This window comes from Callorhinus ursinus, unplaced genomic scaffold (genome assembly GCF_003265705.2).
Source record: "Callorhinus ursinus isolate GAN/ISIS: 27379988/994484 unplaced genomic scaffold, GSC_fseal_2.0 scaffold84, whole genome shotgun sequence".
NCBI lineage: Eukaryota > Metazoa > Chordata > Mammalia > Carnivora > Otariidae > Callorhinus > Callorhinus ursinus.
This window is the reverse complement of record NW_027397146.1, coordinates 3,519,036-3,544,165: the sequence shown is the minus strand read 5'-3', so window position 1 is coordinate 3,544,165 and position 25,130 is coordinate 3,519,036. Positions and strand designations below refer to the sequence as shown.

The following is a 25,130-nucleotide window of genomic DNA, read 5'->3' as shown; positions in this document are numbered from 1 at the left end:
ATTTTCAGCTGTCAGTTCCTACTGGGGTGAGAAAAACTTCTGCCCTCTGGATAGAATACCAGTGCGAAAAGCTAGTGATTACTTAAAGACCCAGGCCTCTCTACTCTGTTATACATAAGCTTTTAAAACATTTATTGACTTGGGGCGCCTGGGTGACTCAGTTGGTTAAGCGACTGCCTTCGGCTCAGGTCATGATCCTGGAGTCCCGGGATCGAGTCCCACATCGGGCTCCCTGCTCAGCGGGGAGTCTGCTTCTCCCTCTGACCCTCTTCCCTCTCGTGCTCTCTCTCTTTCTCTCTCTCTCTCTCTCTCTCAAATAAATAAATAAAATCTTTAAAAAAAAAAAAAAAAAGAGGGCGCCTGGGTGGCTCAGTTGGTTAAGCGACTGCCTTCGGCTCAGGTCACGATCCTGGAGTCCCGGGATCGAGTCCCACGTCGGGCTCCCTTCTCAGCAGGGAGTCTGCTTCTCCCTCTGACCCTCTCCCCTCTCATGCTCTCTTATTCTCTCTCTCAGATAAATAAATAAAATTAAAAAAAAAAAAAAGCCTTTTTAGTAGTTTGGGAGTGGTGTGTATGTCTGGGTGCCCACGTGAGCTGATTGTGTGTTGGTGAGGGTGTGGGAGATGGGAAAGGAGGCTTGCTTAGCTAGAACACAGTTCCGTTCCGGAAACCTTCCATTATGGAGCAACCAGACCTGGAATAACCCGAATTGGAGCAACCACTCCTGGAACGGCCAGTCTTGGGGCAACCATTCCTGGGCCAATCAGACCTGGTGCCCCCAAGCCTGGAACAATCAGCTCCAGAACTGTGGGCAGGAATCCCTGCAGCCCCAGATCCAGTTGCAGCAAAATTCCATCAGCGATTTGGAGTCCATCTTAGCAACTTCTGGGGAAAGCCATAGTGTAATACAACAATCCGCTAAGTATTTTAGTACCCAGCAAATAATGGATTTGTTCCCAAATTACTCTGTGAACATAGAGCCTGAAGATGTGTGACGATGAGTATATTATTCGATCTCAATTTGGGTGGTGGCTGTATTACTTCTCCTAGGCTTTGTCTTTTAGGGTCCTATAGATCTCTGCCTCAATATTCTGTTTCCCATTATTCTTATTGTGTCCACTGAGGGGGTACGATTGGATCAAAGAGGCTTCAGGAGCGGTGGCTGCTCTGGACAACATGAGAAAAGGTGTTTCTGGCTGTAGGTGACTAGATACAATCCTAATGTGGATCTCTTTGGGCTCTAGAATCTAACCTCAAGAATAGGAAGTGAAGATACAAAGACGTGTGATGAAGGATAATTTGTATTTTCTGAGATTGTGAGGCTTTTCTTGTTAATAACCTCAATTACTACCGGTGAGGGGTTAAGCTATCATGTGCTTCATTGATTTCCTCTGTCCCTTGTGATGTTTTACTAGCACTGTTAATTTGTTCATTATTCTAGGATTTGTAGAAAGATGTTTTGTATTTTAATGTATCATGATAATAGTACCCGTTTGGCTGATTGGTTTATAGGTTTAAGTACAAATAAATAAAATACCCACTTAAAAAAAAAAAGCTTCTTGTAAGAAATGAATAACAAATACATCTCAAATCTTGCAAAAACCCAAATGTGGTGTTTGCATGATATTTTATACTGTAATAAGATTGGGGAGAAGACAGAACTATCTTTTATATGAAAATTAACAAAACCATTTAAGGGTTTACCTTGCAAACAAGTATTGAAGGAGCTTAGGAGTTTTAGATGGTTTTCTTGGCTTTATTTTACCAAATGGAGTACCACTAAAGCCATGACTTCATAAGTGGGGTCCAAAACTTTTAATCACAAATCATGAGAGGTCATGTCATCTGAAGATGAATGTGATGACCAGGGCCTTAGCACACAAAGCCACCCAGTGCCCCGCTTACATGGCCGGAGAATCCCGTGACTGGTGAGGCCTGTGGTACCCATCCTTTGGCCCCGTGGAGGCATGTGGGGCGGGGGGGGGGGGAAACCCTCTGCCTTCCCTTTCCTGTCAGACTTGAGGCCACTTCCCCATTTGTCTCTCTTATGTTGTTAAAGCCCTTGAAATATTAGGAAGAGTGTGTAATACAGGAGGAGGTTCCTGAAGCTTCTTCACAACTGTTACTGTTTGGCCTGATAGCAATGTGTGTTTCCTTGTTCCTTATCCTGTGACTTAGCAACCAGGACATCATGGCAATTAAAAAAACAAACAAACCCAGTTTTCATTTTCTCTTATCCAAACCTGTTTGAGAGAGAGAGAGAGAGAGAGAGAGAGAGAGAGAGAGAGAGAGTGTATCAAGGAAACAAGACTACTGTTTAGACTTTTACTAATAGCTTAGTTGGTTTTATATGGTTATTCATACATATTTTATCTTTACTTATTAGAGTATGATAACCAAAAATTCAATGATTTTATTGATTATGTTTCTCTTTTCCTTTTTGAGCACTTGGAAATTACCTTTGTGCGTAGAAGAAAGCAGGATATGATACTGCCCCCACAAGATCGATATCTTTAACTTATTTAAGTATCTGAACAGGCACACGGGAGGACAGATCCACGTTGCATGGGGACTGAAGTTTATACAATTTGGGTCCTTCTTTTTTAAAAAAAAAGATTTTATTTATTCATTTGGGGGGGGGAGAGAGAGATAAAGAGCGCATGAGCAGGGGGAGGGGCAGAGGGAGAGAGAGAAGCAGACTCCAATCCCAGGACCCCGAGATCATGACCTGAGCCGAAGGCAGACGCCTAACTGACTGAGCCACCCAAGTACCCCTGGGTCCTTCTTAAAGAAAAAGAATACAAAGTTAGTTCTAAAAATGTTTGTTTATTTGGAAAAAGAAAAGAAATCACAACAAATAACTCCCTGCTCTGACACCAGCCCTTTGGATGTGGCCAGGGGTGTGAGCTGAAATGGCCCACCTCCCTCTTTGTACCTACCGGGTTGCTGTCAGGGCAGTGCCATACCCGGGCTCTCCACTCCAGGACCATCCTGATGACCTTGAAACCCGGCTGCAGCCGCCCCGAACCACCCTAACCCGCCACCCTTGACCTAGCAGCTTTCCTGTGGTTCCCTCTCCTTGAGGTCAAAGAGAAGTCAGGCTACTTGAGGAGGTCCTCCAGCACTGGAACGACCCCTGACCAGGGTATGAGGATGGCCTGGGCCTCTAGAGCCTGCCCCCTGATCCTGGGGACAGCCCTCTGAGCTGTGAGAGTTTTGCTCAGGAAACCTGCCTAGGCTCTAACCCAGTCTGCGGTTTCTTGTTTCCTAACCTTAAGGAGCCAGTACTTTCACAGCATCAGAGGTGTGGGCTTAAATTTTAAAATGTTTTCCTCCAGTCTTCAAATGTCTTTGAAACCGATGGAAATAGGAATTCCTTTGGCTCTGAGACACTCCGTGTCCTCATTTGTCCATTTCCTCCAGATGTGGTCAAAGCTACCTTTCAAGGAAATTCCTCCCGCTGATATGCATACAGAGAGAAGGCCCCGCCTTCATCCCACTGAAGAATCTCCTCAAACTCTCCCACATGCTGGAGACTGTCAAGGAGGCCTCCTGTGGCAACAGAAGTCCCCCCACTGCGACTGTGTCTGAATTGGGGGTCTTCGTTGGGTTCCAAGTTTCAGTGTCTCCCAAAGCGCTGAGCCCATAAGCTCAGGAACCCCTAGGTGCAGATTGACAGGTGCAGGGGGCTGCCCCATTTCACGTGTCACTACAGAAAGTTGGGACTTTGTTGGAGTGCACGGAGGGCAAGCTAAGAATCAGTGGGAAGTTTCCAACATCATGCTGGTATCCACAGCTTCCCTTGCCATTCTGCCTCAGCCCACTTGTGTCTTTTCCTGAAATTCCTCTGGTTCTTCTAAGGGGGAGAAATAAAGAAAAAGCAGTCAGAACCAGCTTCAGGAAGCTTGGGTAGAGGTTGGGCTCATGAGCCGGAGGGGACTCCACTTGTTTCCCTCCCAGGACTAGACTCAGACTCAGACCTGCTATAGCCGTGCTCCAGATGTCACAGGTGCCCTGGTCTCTCCCAGGAACCGACCTCTTCTCCAGGAGACCATTCTTATGGGGGCACCTCTCTTGAGCACCTGTTCCATTTCTCCAGCTACTTGTGTGTATCTTTCCTTAAAAGACACAGAAATGCAGCATTCCCTGCTTCCCTAGACTCCAGAGAGCAAGAGCTCTGGGCAAAGACCACAGAAAACAGGCAGAACCAGTTCTGCAGCTAGAGCTAGAAGCTAAGTGTAAACAGAGCCCCGGGTCCACAGGGAGGGCTACTGGGCTGGGGCTGGCCCAGGCAGAAAGCGCTAACACTTGGGCACAATTACTCTGGCCCCAGACTAGAAGCACAGAAAGAACAATTGGCCTGTCACTTCAATCTGGGAGACGGGACACCTCACCCAGGCTTGCAGTTTCTTTCTTTTTTTTTTTTTTTTTAAGATTTTATTTATTTATTCATGAAAGACAGAGAGAGAGAGAAAGAGAGAGAGAGAGAGAGAAGAGGCAGAGGGAGAAGCAGGCTCCCAAGGAGCAGGGAGCCCGACGCGGGACTCCATCCCAGGACCCTGGGATCATGACCTGAGCCAAAGGCAGACGCTTAACCATCTGAGCCACCCAGGCGCCCTGGACTTGCAGTTTCTAAACCGGAAGACAAACATGCTATAGGGGCCCAGTCCGTTTTGTATCCTGCAACACAGTCACAATTTACAGAAACAGGACTTTTAGTCTCTCACCATGAAAGACAAGAGAAACTAACCAGGATGGACCAGGGAACCAGAAACCTCAAGTGGCCACCAGACTTTGACAGACAAGAACCCAGAAACTAGCTCAATCGTGGCAACCAGCAGTCAACTTCCCAGTCAGCAGCCACCCCAACTCTTGGGAAGGAGGGCTAGAGACTGAAGGACCTTCACAGCCCGCTGCTGGGACTTCCCAAGGGCCAAGGCTCTGCTCTGATGGCAGCTACCTTGAGGTGAGTGACCACGGGGGAAACCTCCAAACCGTGAAAGCAATAGTATTAGTCAGAGATATGATAAGCACGTGTCCAAGTGCAGTGAGGCAGCCAGCCAGAGAAGGCTGGCTTAACGTGCAGCTCTTAGGGACAGGCTGCAGGGAAAGAGGGGTGTTTAGACAAAGTTCTTCCATAGACGTGTAAAGCATGTTACTTTCCCAAGGGCTAAAAATCTGCCATGTCTTTATGACTTCTGTGAGTGACACCTGGGTCATATTAACCCAGATACATCTCCAAGAAATCCTAGGTATTGCAATCTTCATTAGAACTAACAAGCAATATGGTTGTGAGCTTCAATCAGAAATACAGTGGAAGAAAGTCCAGTTCTTTTTTCATGAAAAAGTCCTGCTTAATTTGGGAGAAAATCCACTTTTTCTTAAGTTTGGAATAAAGTTTACCCACTTGTAGATGGGGCCTTTGTGTCATTCCCACTTCAGACACCAATGTAGACTGTTGTCACCAGCATGGTGACACAATTGATAGAGCAGGCGGCAAAGCGACCTGCCTGGCGGAGGTAGAACCTTCCCCGGCAGGATCATAACTTTGACATACCTCATCAGGACAAGATGAAAGGCACCAAAGAACCATATCATGAATGGAAAACGGCACATAACCACGGATGCAGTAATGTTTTCAAATAATGGGTGTTGTGAATAACTTTATGTCAATACCTTGGAAAATGCCTTTGAAATGAACAATTTCTTTTCTTTTTTTTTTTTAAATATTTTATTTATTTATTTGACATAGAGAGAGAGAGAGAGACAGAGTGAGCACAAGCAGGGGGAGTGGCAGGCAGAGGCAGAGGGAGAAGCAGGCTCCCCACAGAGAAGGGGGAGTCCGATGCGGGACTCGATCCCGGGACTCCGGGATCATGACCTGAGCCGAAGGCAGTGGCTTAACCAACTGAGCCACCCAGGCGCCCGAAATGAACAATTTCTTAGAAAAAGGAAAGGCAGAGAGTAATCAGAGCTTCTTCCAGGCATGCATCTGCCATTTTTTTGTGGACTTTACTCACAACATGACCCTCAAACGCCAGTCTTCGTTCCCGCCTCAAATGAAGGAACCAAGATTGCCTCTTGCCCCCAAGCTGGAGGAGACGTCGACCTCTCAGCACTTGCTGAAGGGAGAAAAGGAACAACAAGAAGCAATTGAACAGACTGATGAAGTACAAAAGGAAATAGACAGACTTAATGAACAAACCAGTGAGGAGATTTTGAAAGTAGAACAGAAATAAAACAAACTCTGCCAACCATCTTTTCAGGAGAGGTTGGACTTTACTACCAGAATTCCAAATTTGGGGGTAACAACATTTGTCAGTCATCCACAAGCGTCTGCACTGCTTGGGGAGGAGGGTGAAGAGGCGCTGCATCATTTGACAAGAGTTGAAGTGACCGAATTTAAAGATATTAAATCAGAGTGCAGAATAGATTTTTTTATTGTGATGAAAGCCCTTAGTTCGAAAGTAAAGTTCTGGGTGACTGGGTGGCTCAGTTGGTTAAGCGACTGCCTTCAGCTCAGGTCATGATCTTGGAGTTCCAGGATCGAGTCCCGCATCGGGCTCCCTGCTCAGCGGGGGGGTCTGCTTCTCCCTCTGCCCCTCCCCCCTCTCATGCTCTCTCTCGCTCTCAAATAAATAAATAAATAAATAAATAAAATCTTTAAAAAAAAAGAAAATAAAGTTCTTTCCAAAGAATTTCATCTGAATGAGAGTGGTGATCCATCTTCAAAGTCCACTGAAGTCAAATGGAAATCTGAAAAGGATTTGACAAGAAACGTTCAAGTCAAACGCGGAATACAGCCAGCAGGAAGAGACAGCATGAGGAACCAGAGCGCTTCTTCACCTGGTTTCCTGACCATTCTGATGCAGGTGCGGATGAGTTAGGAGAGGTCATCAAAGATGATATTTGGTCAAATCCGTGACAGCACTACTTGGTTCCCGGTGTGGATGATGGAGGAGGGGAAGGAGAAGAAGAAGGATTGGAAGACACTGATGAAGGGAGATGAGGATGAAGGTGCAGAAGATGAAGATGATGATGTCGGGGGGAGGGAGAGGTGGAGGAAGGAGAAGCTGAGCAATGGAACACTGGTGGATTCCAACCTTCCTTTTTTAATGTTCTCCGGTCCCTGGGAGCAAGTTGCAGTCTTTTTTTTTTTTTTCCCTCCTCTTGTGCTCCTTTGCCCTGTTTTTTGAAGTCTCTTTTCTCTCCCTCTATACCATGGTTCTCAAGTTATTTTGGGGGGAAACACCTTGAGAAAAGAATACCTACCCCTTTCTTTCCAAATTCATTTTTATCCCTTCCTGTCTCAACAAAAACTTTACGGAATCAACACTACTGTGTTCTGTGGGAAAAAAGAGAAGCCTTCCGCTCCCTTAGCAGAAGGAAGCTGGAAGCTGAAGGGTGGGAGGCCCCTGTGTAGTAGTGCCTAGAATTTTAGCTGTTTTCCTCCTTTCTCTGGATATTGGGCTCAGAGATTACACTGTGTCTCTACATGAATATGGACAGTTAGCATTTACCAACTTGTATCTGTCCACTTCCTATTGTTTAAAAAAAAAAGAAAAAGAACCTTAAAAATGTGGTTATAGAAGGTCAGCAGAGGGTGGGTTTGAGATATTTGCATGGGTTAAGTGGGTATTTTAACAACATGGCTTCTCCTCTGGCATGTTTAATTGTGATGTTGAATGAACATCCTTGCAATTGAAGATGACACTTTTATTTAATTTTTTATTTTTTAAAAGATTTTATTTATTTATTTGAGAGAGAGGGAGAGAAACAGCACGAGAGGGGAGAGGGTCAGAAGGCGAAGCAGACTCCCTGCTAAGCGGGGAGCCCGATGTGGGACTCGATCCCGGGACTCCAGGATCATGACCTGAGCCGAAGGCAGTCGCCCAACCAACTGAGCCACCCAGACGCCCTGTAGATGACACTTTTTTTTAAAGATTTTATTTATTTATTTATTCATGAGAGACAGAGGGAGAGAGAAAGAGAGAAGCAGAGGGAGAAACAGGCTCCCAAGGAGCAGGGAGCCCGATGCGGGACTCGATCCCAGGACTCTGGGATCATGACCTGAGCCGAAGGCAGATGCTTAACCATCTGAGCCACCCAGGCGCCCTAGATGACACTTTTAAAATAAAATTCTCTCTTAAGAAACAAAACAGATGTGTGGCGCCTGGGTGGCTCAGCCAGTTGAGCATCTGACTCTGGATTTCGGCTCAGGTCGTGATCTCGGGGTCATGGGATGGGGCCTGCAATGGGCTCTGTGCTCAGTGGGGAGTCTGCTTGTCCCTCTCCCTCTGCTCTCTGCCCACCCCCATCACGCGCGCGTGCTCTCTCTCTAAAATAAATAAATAAATAAATAAATAAATAAATAAATAAATAATAAAATACTTTTTGAAAAGAAAGAAACAAAACAGATGAACATAGGGAAAGGGAATAAAAAGAGAGGGAGGCAGGGGCGCCTGGGTGGCTCAGTCGTTAAGCATCTGCCTTCGGCTCAGGTCATGATCCCAGGGTCCTGGGATCGAACACCACATCGAACCCCACATGGGGCTCCCTGCTCGGCAGGAAACCTGCTTCTCCCTCTCCCACTCCCCCTGCTTGTGTTCCTTCTCTCGTTGTTGTGTCTCTATCAAATAAACAAAATCTTAAAAAAAAAAAGAGAGAGAGAGAGAGGGAGGGAGGCAAACCATGAAAGACTTTTTTTTTTTAAGATTTTATTTATTTATTTGAGAGATAGAGAGAGCATGAGAGGGGAGAGGGCCAGAGGGAGAAGCAGACTCCCTGGTGAGCGGGGAGCACAATGTGGGACTTGATCCCGGGACTCCAGGATCATGACTGAGCCACCCAGGCGCCCCCATGAAAGACTCTTAAGGATAGAGAACAAACTGAGGGTTGCTGGAGGGCAAGTGGGTGAAAGATGGGTTAAATGTGTGATGGGTATTAAGGAGGGCACTTGTTGTGATGAGCACTGAGTGTTGTATATAAGCGATGATCACTAAATTCTATTCCTGAAACCAATATTACACTATATGTGAACTAACGAGAATTTAAATAAAAACTTAAAAATAAATAAAGAAAATAAAATTCTCTCCTAATGATGACTTGAGCCCTGCTACTCAATGGGAGAATCAGCAGAACTTGTAGGATCTTACTTGGAATTGACCTTCTCTATTGTAATTTCGTTCCTGTTTATTTTTAAATTTTCTTTTTGTTTCACTGGGAAGGAAAGATGATGCTCAGTTTTAAACATTAAAACGTACAAGTTGCCTAGTTACAATAAAACTAAATATGTACACACACACAACACACAAAGAAAAGGCAGAAACCATAAATAGTCATATAATCATAAAATATTTTTATTGGTAATCAAATATCCCCCCTATAGCAAACTCCAGGCCCAGATGACTTAATCAGCAAGATCTACCAAATATTCAAGAGCAAATGGTTCTACTTTTATATACATTCTCCCGGAGAATAACAAAAGAGGATATACTTTTGTTAGAAGGCAAACATAAACTTGGCACCAAAACTGTTAAAGACATTATAAGAAGGAAAATTATTGGCCAAGCTCACTTATGAGCATAGATGCAGATGAGCAGGGCAAAATATTAGCCGTATATAAAGATGATCATACGTAGTGACCAAGTTGCATTTATCTTAGGAGTGCGAAGTTGGTTTAACAATAGAAAATAATTTATTGTAATTAACCACATTAATACGTTAAAGAAGAAAAGTTATGGGATCATCACAATAGGTGCAAAAAAGGCATACAATAAAATTCAACATCCATTCATACATAATTAAAAAGAAAACTCAGGAAACTGGGAATTAAAGTGAGCTTCCTTAACAAAAGCCTTATAAAAATAATTATAGTCACCACCACATTTAATGGTAAAATGTTGAAAGCTTTCCCTGGAGATCAGAAATCAGAAAAGGATGCTCATTGTCATCACCACTTTTGTCAACATTGTCATGTTGGTCCCAGTTTGTGCAGCGGGGCAAGAAAAATAAGCAAAAGCTAAAGGCAAGAAAAGACTGTCATTATTCACAGGTGATTTGATGTGTACTATGAAATACCAAAGAATCTAGAGATAAATCATTACAGTTATTAAGAGAGTTTAACAAGGTTGCTGGATATAAAATCCATATATAAAAATTATTTATATTTCTATCAGCAGTGAACAGTTCAAAAATGAAATTTTAAAAATTAATATACCATTTGCAATAACGTTTTAAAAAATACAAAATACCTAGGAATACATTTATAAAAGATTTGCAGGCCTTTTGTGGAGGAAATTATAAAACTTTAATGAGAGACGTTAAAGAAGATCTAAATAAGTGTCTTGGGTTGGAAGACTCGATACTGTTTCCCCAGATTGACTTGCAGATTCAGTGCAATACCTATCAAGATCATAATACAACTCACGATTCTAAAATTTCTGAATTTCTGTGGAAATGCATAGCCCCAAGAATAGAAGAAGCACTCTTGAAGATGAAGGGCAAGGGGAAAGACTTGCTGTTTCAGATTTGGAGCATATTCTAGAGTTGTGGAACTTAGTGCAGTGTAGTTTGGTGCGGGGACAGACAAATAGAGCAGTTGGGCTGAATAGAAAGCCTAGAAATAGGGCCCTTTCTTATGTGGACTCATACACGACAGAGGCGGCATTTAGGGCTGTGGGAAGAGGAAGAACCAATGAATGAATTGGGGCAGGACAGCTGCGTTCATATGGAGATTGAAATGAAATGAAACTGTACCTCTATATCACACCATATACAAAAATCAATTTCACATAGATTAGAAACATAAAGAGGAAGGGCAAAACTGTAACTCTTTTAGAGAAAAATATGTGGGAATATCTTCATTGCTAGGAGTAAGCAATGTTTGTATACAAGAGACAAAAGCACTAAGCACAAAGGAAAAGATTGAGAACTGGTGTACATTACAATCAAGTGTTTGGATTCATCAAAAATATCATAAAGAGAACGAAAAGCTACAAAGGACTCATATATAGAACGCAGAAAGAATTCCAATTTAGTAAGAAAAAGCCCAACAACTCCATAGAAAAATGGGCAAGAGGCTTGAATGGGCACCTCACAAAAGCCGAACTTTTCATAAATGTATGAAAAGGTGCTCAATCATAATAGTAATCAGGGAAGTGGAGAATTAATGCACAATAATATACCACTACACATCTACAAGATAGGCAAGAATTAAAAATCCCAGCTCTGACAGTACCAACTGTTGGTAAGGACGTGAGGTAATGAATGCTCAGACGTTGCTGGTGGAACTGTAACTTGGTACAATCACTTTGAGAAGCCGATCGGCATTATCTGCTCAGACTGAACACACACATATCGTGTGCCCCGGGTGGACGGAATGCACGCATGCACACAGGCTCCAAGAAGAATGTTCATGGTAGAACGTTTGGCTCTCCTTAATAAGCAAAAACTGGAAACTCCCCAAATGCCCAACAATACTAGAATGGATAAATAAGCTGTGGTATATTCATACATTGAAATATCATACAGGAATGCAAATGAATGAACTGTAGCTATATTTAATAACAGAAACATAATGGTTAGTGGAAAGAGAGAAACAAACTCAGACTGCATTATTCCATTCAAAATAGGCCAGACTAAACCCTTGTTTGGGGAAGCTCCTTTAGGTGGTAAAATTTTTTTTTTTTTAGATTTTATTTATTTATTTGAGAGAGGAAAAGAGACAGAGACAGCAACAGAGAACACAAGCCAGGAGGAGAGGGAGAAGCAGGCTCCTCGCTGAGCAGGGAGCCCTGAGGGGCTCGATCCCAGGACCCTGAGATCATGACCTGAGCCAAAGGCAGACACCCAACTGACTGAGCCACCCAGGCGCCCCTAGGTGGTAAAATTCTAAAGAAAAATGAGGAAATGACGATGACAACAGTGAAAGCAGGAGTGACAGCCAGCAGCTGAGGAAGGGCACCTGGCAATGTTGATGCAGAATTGTCCTTTAGATTGTACAATATACTTGAAGCACTTTATTTCAAACAGCTTTTTTTTTAAAGATTTATTTCTTCATTTTAGAGAGGGAGAGAAGGGGGAGGGCCAGAGGGAGATGGAGAGAGGACAATCCCAAGCAGACACCCTGCTGAGTGTGGAGCCCGATGCAGGGCTCCATCCCTCAACCCTGAGATCAAGACCTGAGCCAAAATCAAGAGTCGGACGGTCAACCGACTGAGCCACCCAGGCGCCCCTCAAATAGCTTTATTCGGGTATAACTTACATACATCCAAGTGTAGTGTTTAAGGTATACAATTTGGGGGGCGCCTAGGTGTCTCAGTCAGTTAAGTGTCTGACTCTTGATCTCAGCTCAGGTCTTGATTTCAGGGTTGTGAGTTCAAGCCCCACATAAAAAAATAATAGAATATAAAGTATACAATTTGGCACATTTTGACACATGTATAATCCTGTAAAACCACCACAATCAAGATCATGAACATAGCCATCACCCTCAAAAGAATCTTCATGCCCCTCTGTAAATCCCCTCTCCCACCAGTCCCTAGGGCCCAATCCTCAGGCAACACTGATCTGCTTTCTATCACTACATGTTCATTTGCCTTTTCTAGGGGTTCTATATAAATGGAATCATGCAGTGTAGACTCTTTTTCTGCCTAGCTTCTTTCACTCAGTGGGATGACTCTGAGCTTGCCCTAGAGTAGAATTCCCTCTCGTGGATGTACCGCACGATGCTTCCCATTCATTCTCTGAAGGACATTTGCCTTGTTGCACCTGGCGAGGGCACTAAAACGCTACCTGGAATGGGGAGAGCTTGTGAATGTTTCCTGCCTATGTGCTCAGAACGGACATCCCTTCCTCCGCACCCCGATCCAAGCCTCCAGGCGGGTGTTAGAAGTATCTTCTCCAGAGAATTGGGCTGAGACCGAGCCCAGCCCATGGGTGACAACAGACCCTCTCCAAGGTACGTGCTTCTAGATGCTCGAGGAAAATCATTACCAACGTGGGATTCCATAAGTAGTCAAATTATCACTTGTATCTAAAGGCAGAATACAGACTTTGTCAGACAGGAAGTTCTCAAAAATTTCTCTCCTGCACGCTCTTTCTTAGGGAACTGCTGGAGAATATGCCCCTCCCTCAAAAAACTGTGGGTAAACACAACAAAAAAGGACAAGGGCCACAGGGACACAAGTTTCAACAGAGGGAGGAGAGAGGGAAAGGAGTCTAAGGAGGAGGGTCCGGCCTGACTCCAGGTTCCAGATTTGGGGGCAGCCAGTCTGGATCGGAAAAGTGTGACATAAAAGACAGACACGTGCAGCCCTTGGTCCCCATCCCAGCCTTGCCAGATGCCCACCTGGGGAACCCTGTTTCCCAGTAGTCTCTCATGACCTTGCCCACTGGCTTCCCCGGAAGGGAACTCCCAGGGAAGCTGAGGCCAGAGCCCGGCCCAGAAGCTCTGTTCAGCTTCTCTTTTCTGGGGGGAACTTGACTCTTCAAGTGATGAGGTTGCCCTCTCCTTAGCCATCACTCAGGGTTGTTTGTTTTTTTTTTAAAGATTTATTTATTTGAGGGAGTAAGCAAGAGTGGGAGGGGCAGAGGGAGGGGGGAATCTCAAGCAGACTCTGAGCTGAGTGTGGAGCCTGACGCGGGGCTCAATCCCACGACCCTGAGATCGTGACCTGAGCTGAAACCAAGAGTCAGACACTTAACCGACTGCGCCACCCAGGAGCCCCCAATACTCAGATCTTATATACATCACCTTTCTCGTGCATTTATACAAAGCGAGCTTTCCCTGTCACCCTGTCTAAACTTGCAACCCTCCCACTGTGCATCATTCCAGACTGGAGCTAGTGATGAAATCTGACAAAGATGCCATTTCCTTCTTGACACTGATAACAATGGCGATAGAGGTGCTGGTGTGTTTTGGGAATTTCTCTGTCAGGTCAACAGACATTTGAGTGCTGACTGTAGCCCAGGCACTTTTCAGGCACCGGATAGAGCAGAGAACAAGGTGCAGCCCTGTCCTCATGGCGCTCACCTTTACAGTGGGGGAGACAAAAGCTAACACTGGGGAGAAATAGGTGCCCAGAAGGGAAGCAGAACCAAGGCACAGAGCAGGACAGCACCACTGCTATTTAAGGTATGGTACATAGCTTTCTAACTACGTATGACGTAGTTAGAAAACAAATGGCACAGATTATAGTTTTAGCGAACTATAGTTTAGCGAACTAGCGAAGTTTGTACATTTCCTGTGTATTTTGATGTTTTGATATCCTAAAAAAAACTTTTGGGACACCTAGGTGGCTCAGTGAGTTAAGCGGCTGCCTTCGGCTCAGGTCATGATCCTGGGGTCCTGGGATCGAGCCCCGCGTTGGGCTCCATGCTCACTGGGGAGCCTGCTTCTCCCTCAGCCTGCAGCTCCCCCTGCTCGTACTCTCTCTCTTTTTCTAATAAATAAATAAAATCTTTAAAAAAACCCACAACTTTCTGGCTGGGGAGAGACTGCCCTTCCCAGGGCCCAGGAGCATGTCTCTGATACACAAACTAATCAATCCAGTTCAAGACCTCCTACGGCGTAGGAGGCAATATTCCTCTGCCTTAATCATCCCAGGGTCAGGTGTCAGGCAACTAGAGACACCCCGTAGCCTAAAGCCCACTAAGATTATTTAAACTAGTTAACCCTAAACTGCTTCCCCTGTCCTGCCTTGCCTTTCTCGTGGAAACTGCAGTAAAGTTTCTGGCCTAAACCTTCCCCTTACTCCTGTTGTCTGCCTCCTGACCACCCTGGGGCGTCCCCATGTAGCCCCACATGGCATGTGTCCTGTCTCTAAGACCTATGAGTGTAATAAACTTTGTTTTTCTTAGCCTCTCTTCCGTCTTCTCTTGTGGTTGCACCTGACTGATCATCCCATAAAAAAATACAAAACACCGACTTGTGTCTTTCTCTTTGTTTTGCCCCAAGAATAAGACTGTTATATTTCTGCCCATTTCATCACGTATGTCCAGCAAATTGTGCTTCCTCTGCCCAAATGAAATACTGCTCTGTTCGGGAAGATTCATTACAGTGACTTCTTTATTGCAAAGTGCTCTCCCTATTGACATGAACAGATACTTCTTGGGTGCCATTTAATATTCTTTGAATTCTCCTTTGTCACACACCAATATTACTTTTTCCGTTGATATAGAAAGGAGGCAGCTGAGAGCAGACATGTCTATGAAGAGTTCAGCCAGTGCACAGGCTGTTCAAATTAACTGGCACATCTAAGGGATAAACCAATGAGCCGTGGCTTCGAGTGGCCGGCCCGTGCGGTATAGGTAGGCCAAGGGGTATAGTCAGTAACAGGTTCAGGTGGAATCATCCCATTTTGTAAATGAGTGATCGTCTGAAACCCATGCCAAAATGCTTGCTGCCAAACGCTAGCCACCCCAGACACTTGGAGTGGCAGCACTCTGAAGACTAACAGTGAACATGAAATCCACAAAGACCAGGAACTGTGAGAAACAGAGCCACGAGGGTACAGAAATAAAACTCGGAGAATGAGACCAAGGATGGAGAGAGAAAAGAGGTGGGAGAAAGTTCAAGCGGGCTGATTTCCTTATCTCTCAACAAAAATTGCTCTTATCAGTAGATATTGTTCAGTGGGTTTCCTAAGGCTGGAGAAGCACAGGGAGAAGACCTGGAATCAAGGAGGGCCTCTCAGTGGGAGCTCCAGCCTTAGGGGTGGCAGCGACTTCCTACCTGGACGGATCTCCAAGCTGCCTCCCCAGCAACCTCTCAGTAGTCCTAGGTGCCGGTGCCCCTTTCCTGGCATTCAATGCCCTCGGTTGACATAGTTCCTGTTTTCCTGGGAGGACCTTAATGAATAAAATAGCCAGTGTGAGGGTGCCTGGGTGGCTCAGTTGGTTAAGCGACTGCCTTCGGCTCAGGTCATGATCCTGGAGTCCCGGGATCGAGTCCCACATCAGGCTCCCTGCTCAGTAGGGAGTCTGCTTCTCCCTCTGACCCTCTCCCCTCTCATGTGCTCTCTCTCTATCTCATTCTCTCTCTCAAATAAATAAATAAAATCTTTAAAAAAAAATAAAATAGCCAGTTTGAGACCACAACAAGGAACAGCCCATGGCGGCGTCATGGCAGAGGGAAGTGAGACATGCACCACTGACCAAATTTTAAGCCAGAAAGAGTCCTGAAGAAATTTCAAAAAATAGAAAAGAATACAGAACACGTTCTTGGAATAGAATGTTGACGACTAAAATGGAAAACAAAACAAAAACCTACCTTTAGAATTTAAATCTCCCTTTAAAAAAACCTTTGGTTAAAAAAGTCTGAGAAAAGAATTGCAGAATATCTAGAAAATAGGAATGATGAGAACAGAAAGTACTGAGTTGGAACACAGAGAAACCAGAGAACTAATAAATGTCTCAAAACTGGTTCTTTGAGAACCCAAAAACAAGACCAAAAGATAAAACAGTAGCTAACCTAAGCAAGGGGAAAAAAGAACCAAAAGAAAACAAAATGAAAAGCCCAAACTGGGAAATAACAGAAGTGGCCATAAGTCTCCCAGGGTCACAAACAACTTGTGATATAGGCAACAGAAAAAGTAATTATGGTGGGGGAACCCTTAACCACAGAGAAAGTTCTCATGAAGAGATCCCTGATGCCTGATTGAGCTACTGCCACTGTTTCAGATGTCACCTCCAGACACAATCCTGTCCAGGAGGAGCAGAAGGCCTGTGGCTTAACAGAAGCCCCTGGAGGAGGGGCGCCTGGGTGGCTCAGTTGGTTAAGCGACTGCCTTCGGCTCAGGTCATGATCCTGGAGTCCTGGGATCGAGTCCCGCATCGGGCTCCCTGCTTGGCGGGGAGTCTGCTTCACCCTCTGACCATTCCCCCTCTCATGTGCTCTCTCTCTCTCTCTCATTCTAATAAATAAATAAAATCTTAAAAAAAAAAAAAGAAGCCCCTGGAGGACATCCCTGAACTTAACACTGGCTAGAGCTAGGTCACTGGCCACCACAGTTTCCCACAGTAGGATTTCTTCCTGAATCACGCAAGAAGAGGGGGAGCCGTGGGGCATCTGGGTGGCTCAGTAGGTTAAGCATCCGACTCTTGATTTCAGCTCAGGTCATGATCTCAGGATCCTGAGATCAAGTCCTGCGTCGGTCTCTACATTGGGCGTGGAGCCTACTTGAGATTTTCTGTCTCTCCCTCTCCCTCTGCCCCTCCCACTCCCTTTCTAAAAAAAAAAGGGGGGGGGAACCAGAATCTGAGAAGGGCTATGCAAACAGGGTGAAAGTGGGATCTGTCCTGACTGTGTCTGGGTCTCTTCAGGGTTATACTCAGTTCCATTGATCATTTGCCTCTTTCAGTACCAAAGTTGTGTTATATTCATTTCAGAATGTGTTTGGATATCTGGTAAGGCAGTCTTCTCTTGAGTCAACAGTTTCTTGGCCCATCTTGTGCATTTACTCTGATGAACCCTAGAATCATATTCTTAAGTTCCATGACATTCAGGTAGGGAAAAAATGGATATTGCCTATTGGGACCCTTCATTCTCCAATGTTTCTGTTCCCCTTTCCTCCACTCTCTCACTTCTTAGAGATTATCTTTTCCTCTTTATCAGGATGAGATGTAAATGTTGACTCCCACAGTTCAAAAGTCAAGTGAAGCTGCTATCGAGTGGTCAAAGATACATTACTATTGAAAATTAGGGCGCCTGTGTGGTTCAGTCGGTTAAGCGTCAGCCTTCAGCTCAGGTTATGATCTCGGGGTCCTGGGATCAAGCCCCACATTGGGCTCCTTGCCCGGGGGTGGGGGTGGAGGCGAGGTCTGCTTCTCCCTCTCCCTCTGCCTCTCCCCCTGCTTGTGCTTTCTCTCTCTCCCTCTCAAATAAATAAATGAAATAAAAAAAATAAAGTTAATAGAAGAAGTTCGAGTGTAATATTTATACTTACAAACAACTAAAGATAACAGTATGAATATCAAATATGGTGTGGCAGGGGTCCCTAAGACCACCCTCAGGAGCACCCAGGCCTGCTGAGTTAACCCTTCACTATATATAAGGAGAAGAGGGCTGTGTCCCATCCTGCAACAAAAACCTATCCCTCCATGTTCTGTGTATATAAACAAGTTTTCTACAAGTTGAAAACCAAAGACACAAATGTGGGTTATATTTATATAAATATTTTTTGATGCCAGATCAAGAAGATACATGCTAGGATTACATTTCCTTCATATAGCTTGAATTTGATGAACCCTAGGCCATTGGGAAAGAGAGTTGTTTGGCATCAAGGTCCAGAGGATTCTCTCTTCTTGTGCACAATCAGTTGGTAAAACTATAATATATTTTACTTTCTTTCCCATTTTGATCATAAATTCCTCATCAGTTCTTTCTTTCCTGTTTCTAGTTGCTTTTCCTTATTTTCTTGTACTAATTAACCATCATCGCATTCAATTTCCTTCAAGCTCCCAATCGCGCCATCTCATATGTTGAGTTCACAAACACATGCCCTTTCTTTTTTGAATTCTTGGAGTCCTCTCTCCCAGAGCCTGCCATTCTCCTACTTCAATCTGCACTGATTGCCAATCAGGCCTTCTGCCCAGTTGGCATCCCTGGTATTTCCTATCACTGAGCTCCTGGATTAGATCCACTGTTTTGTGGATCCCACGTTTTCCTTTTTCTTGGCGTTCACCCTTGATTTGCTGGAGAACATCCTCAAGTAGTTTCCTAAGAAAGTATATGTGAGAGGTAAATTTTCTTAGCTCTTGCATATCTAAAAATATTTTAATTCCATTGTCATACTTGTTGGATATTTTGGCTGGTGTAGAATCTGAATTGAAAATCATTTTCTCTTAGAATTTTGAAAGCATTGCCTTATTATCTTTTTTTAAAAAGATTTTATTTATTTATTTGAGAGAAAGAGAGACCACAAGCAGGGAAGAGAGGCAGAGGGACAGGGAGAAGCAGACCCCCCGCTGAGCAGGCAGCAGGTCACAGGGTTCGATCACAGCACCCTGGGATCACGACCCAAGAAGAAGACAGACGCTTAACTGACTGAGTCACCAATGTGCCCCACCCTATTATCTTTTATTGTTGCCCTATTATCTTTTATCATCCAGTGTTGTTATGAAGTCTGATGCTACTTATTCTGATTCCTGTTCTTTTTTCTCACTTTTATTTTTCAAGAACTCTTGTTAATTGCTTACTGGACTTCCTAGATTGTTTTTCCCAGTCCTTATATTTCCGCTTATTTTTTGTCTGTATTGTTTTGTTCTATTTCCTAGCAGACTTCTTCAGTTTGCCTTTCAATATTTCTATTGGAATTTGAACTTCAATAATCACATTTAATTTCCAATAATTCTTTCTTTTTCTCCACTCCTTTTGCATAATATTCTATTCTTGTTTTGTGGATACAGTATTTTCTTTTAGTTCTCTGAATATGCTAATTAAATTAAAATTTTCTTTCCATATGTTCCCTGCATTTTCTGGAATTCCTCCAAGTTCATTTTTTCCTATAGGTTATACTTGATTATTTTTAATGTTGAAGACCTTCTTCAAATTTCTGATAATCCTTAGTGGCTTTTTATATTTGATAAAGAAAGGCTGGATAGCTATTGTGGATTTAATCTGCTTTAGGGCAAATAGGTCTGTTTTCCTGCTATGACTCTTCTGTGTAGGGCAGGGAACTAAAGAACAGAGTTCACATTCTGCAAATGTTAGAACGAGGAGAAAATTGTTCAGGAATTGCCAATATCCATGCTGCAAACTAGCTCTCTATAGACATTTCATTCCATTTCTTTAGAGAACTGTCAGGTATTTTTCTTGCAGGCCTGCACCAGCTGCCAGCTCAGCTATCTGGTAGAGGAGAGGAGGCTCCAACTATTGCAGTCATTCTGTATTGGGGTCTTCAGTTAATTCCCATGTGTTTGGTCCCATGTAGTTCTATTGCCTTCCATCACATGCCTGCTGATTCTGAGCCTACTCTCTGGTCTTATACCTGGCAAACCGACTCCCACTTCCTCAGTAGTTCCCTTATCAAATGTTCCAGGCTAGAATTTTCCCACCTATTTTATTCAACTAATTCCTGCCTGCTTTCCAAAAAATTGTTGAAATCTGTCCTTTGAGGATAACCTCCCATTTTCACCACATTTTCTTTACTTTGATGGGTTTATTTCTTTCTGTTATTATCTGAGATGCTAGTTCTACAACTCTGGACCGTCCATTTTGCCCTTCTCATTTTCCATTGTCATTTTGGATGTGCTTTTCTAAAAATATATATATATATTCCTATCAGTCCAAGGGATTTTTATTTTTTTAAAAATATTTTATTTATTTTTTGACAGAGAGACAGCGAGAGAGGGAACACAAGCAAGGGGAGTGGGAGAGGGAGAAGCAGGCTTCCTGCGGAGCAGGGAGCCCGATGCGGGGCTCAATCCCAGGACCCTGGGGTCATGACCTGAGCCGAAGGCAGATGCTTAACAACTGGGCCACCCAGGCGCCCCTGTCCAAGGGATTTTTAGACAGATGGATTAGGAGTTGGTGCTCTGTCATATTGATAAAATCCTTCCGGTTGTTGGTTTTCTGTCAATTGCTATTCATACTATATTTTCCTGTGTGTCTTTTTTTAAAGATTTTATTTATCTATTAGAGAGAGAGGAAGAGAGCACAAGAGGGGGAGAGGCAGAGGGAGAGGGAGAAGCAGACTCCCCCCTGAGCAGAGAGCTTGAGGCAGGGCTGGATCCCAGGACCCCAAGACCATGAACTGAGCCAAAGGCAGACACTTAACAGACTGAGCCACCCAGGTGCCCCTGTTTTCCTGGTTTTTATCTTTTACAGTCTGCATTTTAAGGGGACCCATTTAAAAAATATTATACCCCATTTTTTAAAAATGACAGATCTTTTAAAAAAGATTTCATTTATTTATTTGACAGAGAGAGAAAAAGCGAGAGAAGGAACACAAGCAGGGGGAGTGGGAGAGGGAGAAGCAGGCTTCCCGCTGAGCAGGGAGCCTGATGTAGGGCTCGATCCCAGGACCCTGGGATCATGACCTGAGCCCAAGGCAGACACTTAACCGACTGAGCCACCCAGGAGCCCCTAAATGACACATTTTTAACTCTACTAGTGAATACTTTAAACTCTAGTATATTTTTCTACTTTTCAATGGCAAAAGTGAAATTGTATTAAGTCCTGTTTAGTCAAACTAAGGAATTTAGCAAGGTCCCCCTCATTGGTTTTCTCTTTAAAAAATGTCTTGACTTCTAGGGGCGCCTGGGTGGCTCAGTCGTTAAGCGTCTGCCTTCGGCTCAGGTCATGATCCTAGGGTCCTGGCATGGAGCCCCGCAACAGGCTCCTTGCTCAGAGGGAAGCCTGCTTCCCCCTCTCCCACTCCCTCTGCTTGTGTTCCCTCTCTCCCCGTGTCTCTCTCTCTGTCAAATAAATAAAATCTTAAAAAAAAAAAGTCTTTTTTTTTAAATCTTTTTTTTTAAGATTTTATTTATTTATTTGAGAGAAAGAGAATGAGAGATAGAGAGCACGAGAGGGAAGAGGGTCAGAGGGAGAAGCAGATTCCCCGCCGAGCAGGGAGCCCGACGCGGGACTCCAGGATCATGACCTGGGCCGAAAGCAGTTGCTTAACCAACTGAGCCACCCAGGCTCCCTAAAAAAAAAATGTCTTGACTTCTAATCTTGTACACTTACTCTTCCCAATCTAGAATTAACTTGTTACAGTCCACAAAAAATCCTTAATTTTGACTTGGGGGAAAAAATTTCCAGATTAATTTATGAAGAATTGACATTTTTATTATGTAACTCTTTCCTTCCAGGAATGTGGTAATTTATTTTTCTTTCTTTCTTTTTCTTCCTTTCTTCCTTTCTTTCCTTTTAGGTCTTCTTTTATGTTTTTCAGTCAAGTTTTATAGGTTTTAAATATAGGTTTTTGGCATTTCTTAAGTTTATTCCCAGCCATTTTATATTTTTTGTAGCCAGAGTGAGTTGAATCTTTTTTTTTATTATTACATTTTCCAGCTTTTTATTACTGGCTATATCTATATGTCTGCATCCTAAAAGCCAGGGACTTGGTCTTTCTCTACTGGGTCTAATGGGTTCTTCTCATGATGAAACTCCAAGGATGAGGTTTAAAAGAGAATCAGAGGAGGATACATGTGTTTTATTTTACATGAATGATGTTGCACCATAGATCTTGTTCTGTTTCTTACTTTGTTCCCACTTAACATCATTAAATATGATGTTTGCTCTAAGTTTTGTAATAGATACCTTTGATCAGATTGAGGAGGCTCCCTTCTATTCATAGCTCTCTAAGTTGTTTGTTTTTCTCATAAGTAGGTGTTGTATTTTATTAAACACTTTTCCTGCATCTATTGTAATAATCATATAATTTGTTCCCCTTAAATCTGTTAAGGTTGATTTTCTAATTTTATTTGTTTATTTTTAAAGATTTTATTTATTTATTTGACAGAGAGAGAGAGAACACAAGTGGGCAGAGCAGCAGCAGAGGGAAAGGGAGAAGCAGGCTCTCCACCGAGCAGGGAGCCCGACATAGGGCTCGATCCCAGGACCCTGGGATCATGACCTGAGCCGAAGGCAGATGCTTAACTGACTGAGCCACCCAGGCACTCCTGATTTTCTAATTTTTTTTAAAGATTTTATATATTTATTTGACAGAGAGAGACACAGTGAGAGAGGGAACACAAGCAGGGGGAGTGGGAGAGGGAGAAGCAGGCTTCCTGCAGAGCAGGGAGCCTGATGTGGGGCTCCATCCCAGGACCCTGGGATCATGACCTGAGCCGAGGCTAGACGCTTAACGACTGAGCCACCCAGGCGCCCCCTTGATTTTCTAATTTTAAACCATCCTTGCATTCTTAGTAAAAATTTCAACTTGGTTATGATATATAATTATAATCTGCTAGATTCAGTTTATTTGTCTAGAATTTTTACATCTATTTACTTATCCTATGGCACACTTTCATTGGCTCATTATAGTAGTTCTGTTATGCTCAGAAAATAAGTTTGGAGAGGTTTTTTTCTGTGTATGGTTGGAATTACCCATTCATTAATAATTTGGTATAATTCATCTGTAAAGCTCTCTGAGCCTTTTTCTTTTTCTTTTTTTTTGGCAGGTGGTAGATTTTTAAAATACATAGTCAATTGGGAGCCCTAGGTGGCTCAGCCGGTTAAGCGTCTGCCTTCAGCTCAGGTCATGATCCCAGGGTCCTGGGATCAAGTCCCTCATTGGGCTCCTTGCTCAGCGGGGAGCCTGCTTCTCCCTCTGCCTGCCGCTCCCCCTGCTCATGCGCCTGTTCTCTCTCTCTGACAAATAAGTAAATAAAATATTTTAAAAAATACATAGTCAATTTCTTTGCGGTCATAGAGGGTCTATCCAGCTTTTATGTTTCTAGGATCAGTTTTGGTAAGCTGTGCTTTTCTACGAATTTGTTCATTTTGTTTATGTTTTCCAATTTTCTGACATACAGTTGTTTATAATGTAAAAATATTATTTTTAATATTTTTAAATTTAAATTTTAAAAAATTTATGTTTTATCTACTATTGTATAATCTATTGTATCCATGGTTGCATCTCTTTTTCATTTCTAATATAATTTGTCTTTCCTCTCTTTATATTTAGGTTGTTAAAGGGCTGGCTTTTGTTTTTTAGCTTTTCAAAGAATCAGCTTTTGATGTTCCAATCCTATCATTTGTTTCTGTTTCATCATTTTCTACTCATCCTTATTTTTCTTCTATTTTCTCCAGGTTTACTCTGCTGTTTCTTTTATAGCTTTTTTTTTTTTTTTAGATTTTATTTATTTATTTGAGGGAGAGAGAGCAAGAGAGTGCGCGCAAGCAAGCACGAGCAGGGGGAGGAGCAGAGGGACAAGCAGACTCCCTGCTGAGCAGGGAGCCTGACGTGGGGCTCTATCCCAGGACCCTGAAATCATGACCTGAGCTGAAGTCAGACGTTTAACCGACTGAGCCACCCAGGCGCCCCTCTTTTATAGCTTCTTGAGTTGGATGCTCAACTTGTTGACTTGTTAACCCAAACGCCTACTCAACACCTCCACTTGCACGTCTAATAGGCACCCCAAGCTTAACATGGTCGAAACAGAACTCTTGATATGTACCTCTAAAAATGTGCTTTTCCTTCAGTTTTTCCCATTATAGTGAAAGGCACCGATTCATTCAGTTGCTCAGTGAAAAACTCAGGAATCATCTTTGTTTCTCCTCTTTCTCTATACATCCAATCTTTTCTGCTCGATTTTTGAAAATACAGATTGAGTGTCACAACATCTCAGAACCTCCACTGCTACCACCCTAGTTAATGCCACTGTCACCTCTCTTAGACTGTTGTCAGGGTCTCCTGATTGGGCTTTTGTTCCTAGTTTTGTTCCTCCACGGGCAGTCCTCCACACTGCACCTACAACATGGATCTGATGATGTTAACTCTCAGTTCAAAATCCTCCGAGGACTTCTCATCCCAGAAGCTCCCAGTTCCCATGGTGGCTCTAGCTGCCTCTCCAACCGCACACCCTACTATTCTCTAGCGACGGAAGCTTTCTTCCCAACATGCCAGGCATAGTATCACCTCAGAGCCTTTGAACTTGCCTGGAATGTTCTCTCCCCAGATGTCCATATGGGGGAATAAAATGAGGGCAAAAGCCTATAGATATCTAAATAGCAGCCCCTTCACCCTTGCTTTATCTGTATCAAAGCCCTTATCACTATGTGACATTATATTATATACTTATCTGTATGCTTACTATGAATCTCTGCCACAAGGATGTTAGCGTACTGTTTTGTTCAGTACTGTGAACCCAGAACCTGGAACAGTGCCTGGCACATAACAGGTATTTAATAAATGAAGGGGGGAGGTGGCAAATCAGAACTAGAAGGTTCCCTGTAAAGCACAGAACCAGTACAAGGAGCACTGGATGAATTGGATGATAGGTGGAATCAGATAAAGGTTTTGCCTTGAGAAATAGTCCTGTCCTGCACACCCCATTGGATAAAACTTTTCCCACACTCTTATTTTTCTGACACAGAATTGCTGGATCTTAGCTCCCAAATCACCTTTTCTAGCAGGTGTTAGAGCTGGCAGGGCTAAGCGCTGCTTCCTTTGTGCTCT

The 25,130-nt window shown here is 43.5% G+C and overlaps 1 pseudogene; it reads left to right on the top strand.

Moving 5' to 3' along the window:
- Window positions 1-5,771: 5,771 nt before the first annotated feature.
- Window positions 5,772-7,873, top strand: LOC112816378 (protein SET-like; annotated as a pseudogene).
- Window positions 7,874-25,130: the final 17,257 nt, after the last annotated feature.